Below are 9254 nucleotides of genomic sequence, written 5' to 3' on the forward strand. Positions count from 1 at the left end.
TTCTATTAGAATATTTTAAGCGTGGCAATAAAATATCATAATGTATTTTATATCGACAAGGAGACAGTTAGTTATGATAAGACGTAGCATTACTTTACTGTGTGTAAAGTATGTTTTCTACATGTATGATTGTGAATAAACTTTATTTTGACTACCAAGTGACCTACCAAACACAAACCGTGCATAATACAACCGATAGATAGTATATTCATACAAATCCATATTTTAAAATGTATTCACTAATATTAATTGTAACGCCCTGTACAATTACTAACCCTCGTTTCAGAATCACTACAAGGCAAAAGAAACACATAACCCATTGCTAGTTCGATATTAACGCTATCTGGACCAAATGAAGTCCAAGTACGAATACAGATTTACATTATAGTTTTATATTAATAGTGATTATAGGGCAGAAGGGATGAACAATTTAGTTTTAGTGGTTGGTAACCACAGCACTACACCTGATATTTGTATCTGTAATGACACTTCATTATACGTAATGTGCCAGGACTCAGCCGATTGGCTGCCACAAGTGAGTGGCATATATTATTCACAAAGTGATATAGATCTCATTACACATTAAACCTGAGCCAGCCTGGAGTTTTATCATTGTATGTGTTAAACAGCTTTACACCATTATACCTGTTACACTCTGCAGTTTTGTTATTGCTATGGATTATCATAAAGGAGTATTTACTAATAAATATCAACTTTTAATTCAATAATGTGTGATTAAACTATTATAACTGTGAGTTTAAACATAAACATATATACTCACAACAGTAACACAATTTTTAATACCTTACAAGTTTTTTTCCGAACAACTACGTTTTTAATAATGAAATTTATTTTTTGCCAAAAAGATTAATTTCTAAATTTGTTTAAAACACAACATTAGGAAATATAAAATTCTTTTAGGTACTTATTAAATGAATTAATCCTTAAATGTCAAGTACAAGTTAATGTCATAAACTAGCTTAAGAAAAGAATATTTATTTGAATCTTTGAATTGTAAAGTACCCAAAACGGAATATCTTCAGCATATTTTTATAGGCAATTTTATGACCAGGTATAAAACAATTCTATTATTGATAACAATAGTCATTGAGATTACTGTTTCAGTAAAATGCTATAGACAATTTTTGTGGCGGAATTAACATAAAACTCACATATTTTAAGCTATACACGGATAAAATATTCGTAGGTAGAACACCATACTCTACGTTAGTCCTAATATTAAAGTAATCTAATCAAAAATATATCTTCGTTCATACAGCTAAAATAAATTATTCTTTAAAAAAGAATAAAATATTTTACTCTTTGCAAAAAGGTTTATAAAAAATTAGTTCTTCCACTGAATAACATCACCAGTTTTTATAGTAAGGCCAAGCCATCAATGGTAAATTCAGTTAATTATTGAGATCTGACGGTAATTTGCTGGAATCTTCTTTTCCTCTTTCAAGCGATTGGTACAAGTTTAATTTGTCTGGGTATTTCTTCCCATATATCTTTATCGTTATTAGTTCCATTCCAGTTACTTTTGAGAATAATTTGTATAAGTTCTTAAGAACTTGAGGTATGCATATGAATAGAACTGTAATAAAAAAAACACAATTTTTGGGGTGAATTATCGATCTTCAGCAAATGCATTATACAATAATTATAAAACGAATTAGTGATTGCATCAGTGTAACCATAATCCTATAGGAAGTTGATCGTGTGAATGATTTCGCGAGTAGTGCAATGTTGCTTAATTCTTTGCTATAAGATCTTTAATGAAAGTGATATCTCACTGAAAGGGTTTGTAAAACAATAACTATAAAACTGTCATATTTGAGTTATCATTCTAATAGTTTGTCCATGTTTCAGGAATCAACAAGAATCTTAATTTAGTAGTTCGGTAAGTACAGTATCACGTTTCCCCCGTATTATCCCAAAGTTAGCTTTACATTTTAAGTGAAACCTTTTTCGTTTAATACGAGAAATGTATTAAGAACATAGTTTTAATATAGTTTATTTAATTCAAGCGACTTATGTAATAGAAAAAAGTATGTTTACTAATATTAGGCATTTTAACAAATACGGATTCCAAGGATCTGTACAAAATTGTTAAGTGTTAGTGATTAAAAAATACGAAATTATCTGCAACTATCTACTTGACGGTTCACCTTAATTAATGTAAAAACAAACAAAACCACGAGATTAGTTTTAATTTTCCTGGTAAAGATTTATGAAAAGAAGATAATGGCATTAGCTTAATGATATTGTCAAACACAACACCCCTTGCACATCGGTGTTGACTGGGGGGTGTTTCGTATGTATATCTGTAAATGAAAATAATACAGTTTAATATTGTTAATACATCGTGTAATAAATATACTTAAAACAAAAACCTTTATTCTGTACAGTGTTCATGTCTCGTGAAGCATTTAATCTCATTTTAGAAATAATAAAATGAGCAAATAAGAAGATTTACCCCCATCTGGATAAGCCTTAAACTTAACTCGAAACGAACACCAACCCTACTTATACGGTTCTAAAATTATAATAGCCATAGTAAATGTTAACTTATCCTGTCTCGAATGTCACCAAGTCATATTGTAAAGTAAACACTCAGATCCATGTAACATGATATTGAACACGTAAGAGCGTCATCCGTTGTCACGACAACCGGCTGACCTCCCACTTGCTTTATATTTTTTCTCAGGACTATTGGTTTAATGCTTAGTAATAATTGATTCCTTGTATCTTAAGGCTTGTATGTGCGCAGTCAAATGATATTTTGTAATACGCTTCACGTCAATCATTTCAGCTTGTCATTATATCAAGTATACGAGAATTACGTCATTGTGGAATGTCATAAGAACGTCTTTAAGTATTTGTCATGGTTAGGAAAAGGTGAAATATGAAGTAAATAACACGAAGGGCCAGGATTACTTAGTAATTCAAGAAACATTCATTTCATTGGTGGAGTCATTGCGAACGGTGCTATTAGTGTTCATTGTGTGAGTTTTTTACGTTACACCTTTTATAGATTATAGTGTTTTGTGATTGGTTATTATTTGCATGTTGTATCATGACTTGACTGCTATACAGTACATATTTTTTGACTGCTACACTCTGTAGTGTATTCCAACTTAGGTTGGGCGTTTGTGTATTGTTAGTTTTAATGTTTTAATTAAGTTTTTTTCACCTGAGGACGGGATCAGATTCCAGATCCCGAAACGTTGTGTATTGTTTTTTACTATCGTGATGGAAAATGTCCGGAATAAACCTTTGAACAAAATTCAAGATTTATAGGTAAATTAATGAATATCTGCAGATATACAATTTTACCGGGCTCTTGTGGTCCCCAGGTTTTATAAAATGTCTAACAATTTAAATACACACATAAAACTTGAATTGGTACCATGAGTCCAATTAACGAGTAGAAAGGAAGGCAGCAGCGTGATCAATGGTGTAGCGTCGCTACAGTTATAGTTCCGATTGCTTTTTTATTCAAACCACTAAAACGCAACTCATCCATGCAATTAATCAAATATGAGCTCATCAAACGCGAGAGTCACGATAAAACGAACGAAATATCTAAAAAATTACACATGGACGCGAACACTTTGCCTAAAATTGCTTTTAAAGAGTAATAGTACTGTGCAATTAGACCTAAACCTCATCATTTAAAGTGAAAGACAAACTTTTCAATATATAGTAGAAGGGTGTAATTGTACCAAACTATAAATAGTTCAAGTGCTACCAAACATATTTTAATGACACGTTAGCAAACTATAGATCAAATTTGTCTAACGTTAAAACAAAAGAAAACAGTACTCAGCTAGAATAGTTTGACAGCTACAATTTCGTAATCCCAGATCAGGTGACATATACAATCAATACAACTGTAATGGAGATGTAGAGGACCCACATCCAACTTGACAGTTTTTCTCCTTCTCATCTAGAGTGCCATTATCGGTCTCCTCTTCCGTTTAGAACTTCAATTTGTCACGTGTTCTGTCTCTTAGTTGGGATATCTATGTGGTATATTTTCCAACAAAATATCTACTCGTGTGCTGACGAAATGTGAAATGTGTATTTTACTTATGAATAAATTTTAATTTTGAACCAGATTTAAAGCAAATGTTATTGATTCTACACGAATTTTGCATGGCATGTAAAACAGCAATTGCTTGATTTTTTGTTGTTACTAATTCACAAATCAGCCCTTGCGACTTTATATATGTTTCATTTAATTATTTTCTTTTAAATAACATTGAACAATTTGTAATTTGTTTAAGTAAGACAAGGGAACATTTGCTACAGATAATGAAGCCTCTTAGTCTACTCAATCTCTTGTTTTAGAAGATTTTTATAAACTACGCTTTCTCTTTCAAATTATTCTTTCCTCACAACTTCAAAAGATATTTATGTATTTCGAGAACAAAAAGGAAATTAATGTAAAACTGAAACCAATTTAAACCAACCAATCGACAGTGAGCACACATTATGACCGTTCAATCAGTTCCTTAGGCAAATTTATTCATCACGTTACAAAACGGTGCCAACTAAAAATTAATTTAACATATTGGTACTAAAATTATTATAATTCACGTTTGGATTTGAATAAAACTTATTCATAAAATCTTAGGTTTTTTCAGCCTAAATTTGTCACCCAAAATTTTTAAATGGATAAAATATTGTACAAAGAGATTAAAATTACAAAACCGGAGACAAGGGAAATGTCTTCAACATGTGGTGGTCTGAACTTGACTTATCGCGATACAGTCTCATCATATAAAAGCTGAACATTTTACATTTAGTGCATTATAACAACTACAATGATTAGGTTATTTAACTAGTAAGTAAGTTAGTTAAAATACTTTTCACCTATACTGTAGAGGTTGGCCTAATACACTTTAATAAATTATAGGCCTATACTATTCAAATAGTAAAGGTTTCAGTTGTTTGTGATCTAAGCTTTACTTATAAATCATATTTTTCATACGTAGATATTTAAAAGAGAAAATTAAATTAAACATCATGTGGTCGTTACGTTACTTATTTCCAAGATTTTACTACTGTAGCACTTCGTTAGTGTCCCTATCGATACTGATTCATAGAACACGTTAAAATACTTAACAGGATCATTTAAGGCATTCTATAGAAGTATTCAATAGAAACTTTGGGTTTGAATCACTTACAGAAAACTGTTTACTAACTTTTAGTTGTACAGAAAAAAAAACAAACCTCAATAAATTTAAAGCAGATTTTTTCTTTACAGTACTTAAGTTGACAAATTCTGTGACAAACAATAGGTGTGGTTTAAATATGCTTTGTATTTTTTTAGATCTACCTGAACAATGTAAACTATTTTCAGATACTGTTCTATTTTTCAATTAAATAGCATACAAAATTTATATAACTGGAAATAACTGAATACAAGTTTGGTATAAAGGGAAATCATATAAAATAATAAATGGACTAAAACACTTCGTTGCAACAGATTTGGTAAAAAATTCTCTAATAAGACTAACGTAAATAATTACACATGTTGTCAACAATATACAGTAGATGTATTTGTTATTTTAGAACTTTTTGTGATCCCAAAGTCAAATATGTATTGTGATGTAGACAACTGACAAACTGTATATATTTTAATCACAGTAGCAGTAAACTATGATGCTATCAACCATCGCCTTTAGAGTCATTTAAGTGGTAAGCAACCACTATCCTGCGGAACTCAACCACTTTCCCTATTCAATATATGAACGTTAGAGATATGTCCATGAAAAAATCTTTTCCACTTAATTGTTTACAGTTTAACCCTTAAAATAGGAAAACTATTGGTACCTTCTAACCTTATTTCTTAGTATTACCCACTTATTTAATACATTTGGATTCGTAGAATTTTCGGAGGGTAAATGTTCACCAGGCGAGTACTACAGGTGGAAGTAAATGTTTTATCACGTTCAAAAATGTTTACGTCTGCAAAGAAAATGTTTGTTAAGCTTTAGTACAGTTAACAATTTAAAATGAACTATGTCTTAACTTGAAATCAGCTATGGCGTTTTCTAATGTGTAGGCCTATTATTAAAGTCAATAAGGGCAATATATTTTACTTGTCTTGATACTAAACATGTATGTCGACTAACATTATTTTACAAATCTGTCTTCGCAGAGGAGCTACAAACTGAGAATCTGAAATTCTTTTATGAATGTTCCATTTCAAAATGTTTATGATAATATTATATAGAAACACCCCAACGATACATATAATATTAAGTAGATAAGGCAGACGTATAGTATGTAGTGTGGTACTACGAGCAAAATTAGGGAATTTTAAATCGATTTAATCTCGAAAGGTGACAGATTAAAAAGTATATTTGCCTTATGAAGATGCAAAAAAACACCATATGTAATTAGCTCATTTACTCCAATAAAGGATCATATGTGAGACAGCGTGTTTAATTTAGCATTATACATTATACATTACATGTATATTTTAGTAACTGTTAGTCATGTCATTTCAAGTTTACTCTAATTAATTGGAAAAGAGTATTTTATCCATGATCTACGAATAGATTAAAATTCGAGAAACTCGTTTTGAAGGAAAATACATCGTACCCCTTTAAATTGTTGATCAGGATGGTTCAAAATCTTGATCAAACAGATACTGCTTTATACGAGGTTCTATATTTTTAATGAGAATCCAGGGGTTCACTCAAATGTTCTCTCTCAAAAAACCCCTTTAAAATAAATTGTCCTACGTAAGTTTTCAAAAAAAAAAGTGAAGATGAAAATGTACAGCAGCGTGTTTTAAGTGTTTATTTCATTTGAACTCCGTATTTTATCAAAACTAGATATGTTTGAATGGGTATCTATATATACAGAAATGTACTCTAATACTGTTCCTAGAATTTTTCAAAGTTGAAATACAACTTTAATAAAAATAAACTAGATATATGCAATGAAGAAATATATTTTATTGTATCCTAATATTTCTTATGTTAATGGATTGCCGCTTTTATATTATTTTGTGCTCGTTTCAATGTATGAAATATGCCTGCAGGAGTCGGTTAGTCTCACGGGGATGTTTACCGTAACAGCTACTTCCCCACAGGGAAATTCGCTAAAGATACCTTTTATTTGAGAGAAAACATTACTAAGCAGCTAGATATTCATTATACTAGTCTAAATAATTTTTGAGGCTGTATATCACTATTAAACCATTCTCTGGTTCTATCCCAGAATCTCTTTCCACATTTTTCAGATTGCTTCTAGAAGGGGTCGTTGCATTATTACTTGGATAAAATACATTGGTAATTTGCGAGATTTTAACCCAGAACCTCGGAGACCAAAGGCCCGCGCTCTACCATTAAACCAGCTCGCTCCCCACTCGGTCCGATATTACATTAAAACTAAGTTATAACCTCAATGTTTCGTATAGTGCTTTGACATTTCAACAATAAGGAAGGTAACAGCTATTTCTATATTGAGAAATTCGCTATTAATACCCACTAGTAGTTGGGAAATATCAATGATCAGTGCTTATTAATATATATATTTTTTTTATCCGCCGATAGAATATTTATGTAGTTGTGCTATATATAAAAGCCAACAGGATGGCGAAGAGAATTGAAATATCATCGAGACTGATGAAGAAGATTAGGATTATATAAAATCGAACGGTTTTTAATTAAATTCTCAAATTCTCGTTACTGTTACGACTGCGTATTGATTCATTATTTTAATTTCAACAACCGATCTGTATAAACTTTGTTCATTTTCAAAACAGAATACAGTAAATGTATGAAAATAAAAAGCATAAAGTAGGGTTTTACATTTACTTCGTACCACTTGTAGCTTTTGTGTAAATAACAAAAAAACCTAATTTTCCTATATCAAATGCATGTTATTTGGGGTTAACCCTAAATGAAATGGGGCCATTAGTGTTAAACCCAAATAACATGCATTTGATATAGGAAAATTTGGGTCGTAAACTATGCGACTGGAGATACCTTTGGATTTAAAAATTTATATCGTCAACACTTTATTTGTTACAAAATGCATTAGCCAAATGAATGTGTAAATTCAGTAAAATAGAAAAATATAATCCAAAGCATTTTCTTTTCTTATAATGAAATATACAGTGATTACTAATCATGAATAATGGCAAACTGACTAATGAGAAATACTACTTTTGTTAAGTGAGGTTAAAAACTTATTGAACTTGGCAGATCTATTTATTCCAAACAAAAGAGGGCTTCAGAGTTGTGATTCACTTCATAACATTTGTTCGATCTTTCGTTTTAATTCCGTACTCGTATTTAATTATTTCCTTAGCTCTTTTCGTTTCATACAAAGTGCCTTATTATTTTAGGTAAACATTTTTGGATTTTGAATTGGTATCTTCATTAATTAGTACGAAACTTTGCCTTAAAAACATATTTAAGTTTGTACAGTAATTAATTAATTTTACTGAGATTTAAAAAAAATAATCATATAAGAAGGAAAGTTTGAGTACGGATCTAATGATATTGAGATATATGACTGTACAGTTATTAAAGTATACGGTATGGTATCGATTTTCCTTTTTTACAACTTGTCCATTCAAACTAAGTAGGAATACCAAAAATTATAATATACAGCTTTAGGATTTACTTACGTTTCGGGATGTAAAAAGGAGTGTCACTAACATTAAACATGGTAAAATATCCTGCCGTGACCAGGATTCGAACCTGGGTTATTGCGGCCACAACGCAATGTCCTGACCGCTAGACGATCACGGCCTTCTGGACGTGAAATTTAGATCTGTGTGTGACGTTAAAGAAAATATTTACATCAATATCAAGAGTTATTAAAAATAAATATAACTAATGTAATTTTCTCAGCTCGCGAAAAATTCCAGAATAAAACTACTCTTAAAATACTGCTTCTGATGAATAATTATAACATTACTCTTGACTTTGAAACTTATTTACGAAGACAAGGGAATAAAACTGAACAAATACAATCAAAAGGTTTATGATTAATGTTTGATTTTGGAGAGTAGCCTAATACTCCACGACGCCACGTCTAGATGAACCAGAGCGTTATAAATACAACTTGCCCAGCTGAGGGACATAATTTCTGTCACAAACAGACCTTTTAGAGACTGACTTGTCAAAACGGAACAACTTAACAATATTTTTCAACAATATACTTCAATATGTTTCATTGGCTGTATATACTAAGATTCCATAAATTCTTAATATTTTACA

At 30.7% G+C, this 9254-nt stretch overlaps 1 non-coding gene across 1 annotated transcript; it reads right to left on the minus strand.

Annotated features, from left to right (window-relative positions):
• Window positions 1–8711: 8711 nt before the first annotated feature.
• On the minus strand, window positions 8712–8783 carry Trnah-gug (transfer RNA histidin (anticodon GUG)). The gene has a single exon. It is a non-coding gene; the product is annotated as a tRNA-His (tRNA).
• Window positions 8784–9254: the final 471 nt, after the last annotated feature.

The sequence above is a fragment of the Macrosteles quadrilineatus genome, unplaced genomic scaffold (genome assembly GCF_028750875.1).
Source record: "Macrosteles quadrilineatus isolate MER2022 unplaced genomic scaffold, UCM_ALF_1.0 Scaffold_1__1_contigs__length_201487025, whole genome shotgun sequence".
In the NCBI taxonomy this organism is placed as follows: domain Eukaryota; kingdom Metazoa; phylum Arthropoda; class Insecta; order Hemiptera; family Cicadellidae; genus Macrosteles; species Macrosteles quadrilineatus.